Raw genomic sequence first — 1,559 nt, forward strand, 5'->3', positions numbered from 1 at the left:
TGAATTAAACACGCAACCTTCTGACCTGGAGGGGCCTGATAAATTAACTGTCTCCCTCTTTACTTTCTATGGATTTACATCGAATGGAAGAGTTACAACGAACCGAGATTAATGAGAGAGCAGGACCACAACATTGTCCTGCGGGAGAAATGTCTTCTTGTTGCGGGTGTTAAGAGCACAAGAGCTGGTTTGGGGCAGTATAGACGCATGACGAGGTGGCCGAATGGTTAACGCGATGGACTGCTAGTCCATTGCGCTCTGCACGCGTGGGTTCGAATCCTATCTTCGTCGTAGATGCATTTTCTCCGTCTTCGTATTGACCCACTGATTGAGGGTGGACTGATATTGAGATTTCCGAACAAACGTGAAGTTTCGACCGAGTTCTGCAGGTATTTGGGGTGAATAATCCAGCACCATTCCAGATTCCTCATCCAAATGAGAAACTCGAGCTGGCAATCGATTCAAATCAGGACACCAGCTTTGGGCAGGAGTTTGCCACCAGGAGAAACTCCAAAACAGACTCCAGCTTCATTTGAGGCACCAGTTGCGGATTTTGTCTTTCCAGAATCGGACGTTCCGCCATGAAAATTAGTGCCGGGTTTGGTGGAATGGTCTTGTTCAATTGCCCCTCACTGTCACGAGCATTAACATGTTAAATATGTGGGGTTACGGGCCTGCATGGGATTGCTGATGGCGCCGGCTCGATCAGCCGAATGACCTCCTTCTGTACTGTCGGGATTCTATGAAGTTCAGGGCGACAGTTTCACTTCTTTGAGAATTTCCCGAACTGCTCTCGGATAAGATTAAAACTTCTAACCAGTCAATGCCTGTTTGAGGACTGGCAAGGAATAGGGCTGACATTGAATAGGTTCATATTGAATTAGTTACAGCAAATTGATTCTTTAAGAGGTGTTGGTGTAATGCTTTCAGAGAGACTGTCATAGTGCCTTTTTTTGTTCAGTCATTTTGTTAATCTACTTGGAGCGGGTGCAGTTTGTCAACATCTGTGCCTCTTGCTTGGCCACCTCTGCGGGCAGCAGCAGCTCCAAGAGTCAAGTGGGCGATGGTGGTGACTGTGTGAGCATTTGATCAAGGTTCCTGACCATCACATTGGTGACTTATTTAATTAGATATCGCAGGTCAGAACAGAACAGAACAGGACACCTGAAATGAAATTCACTCAAGATTCTCGTTATTCATGAGTTATTAATGGAAATATTTCTTCGATTTGCTTCCTGTGTAAACTTTGTTGCAATGAAAGAATAGGCCTCAATGCTATTCAATGAGTTCTCAGTCAGAAACTACAGTGAAAAGGGGGGTTAAACTGTGCAGAAAAACGCGACAGCCAAGATCAGTTTACAAATTGTGTTATGGACACACCTTCGTGAGCAGCGAAAGTAATTCCGTAATTATAACTAATGAAAATAACAACCACTTTAGCAGAGCAAGCGCTGGTGATGTCGTGATGAGCATGGCTGTCTTCGAAGCAGTTAGCCCGGATTCGGTTCCCGGCCATAGCACTGGTCATTTATTTAGGTCCTTATCCACGGCCTCTTGCG

General features: G+C 45.3%; 1 non-coding gene across 1 annotated transcript; it reads left to right on the forward strand.

Moving 5' to 3' along the window:
• Positions 1-209: 209 nt before the first annotated feature.
• trnas-gcu (transfer RNA serine (anticodon GCU)) lies at positions 210-291 on the forward strand. The gene has a single exon. It is a non-coding gene; the product is annotated as a tRNA-Ser (tRNA).
• Positions 292-1,559: the final 1,268 nt, after the last annotated feature.

This window comes from Mustelus asterias, unplaced genomic scaffold, assembly GCF_964213995.1.
Source record: "Mustelus asterias unplaced genomic scaffold, sMusAst1.hap1.1 HAP1_SCAFFOLD_35, whole genome shotgun sequence".
Lineage (NCBI taxonomy): Eukaryota > Metazoa > Chordata > Chondrichthyes > Carcharhiniformes > Triakidae > Mustelus > Mustelus asterias.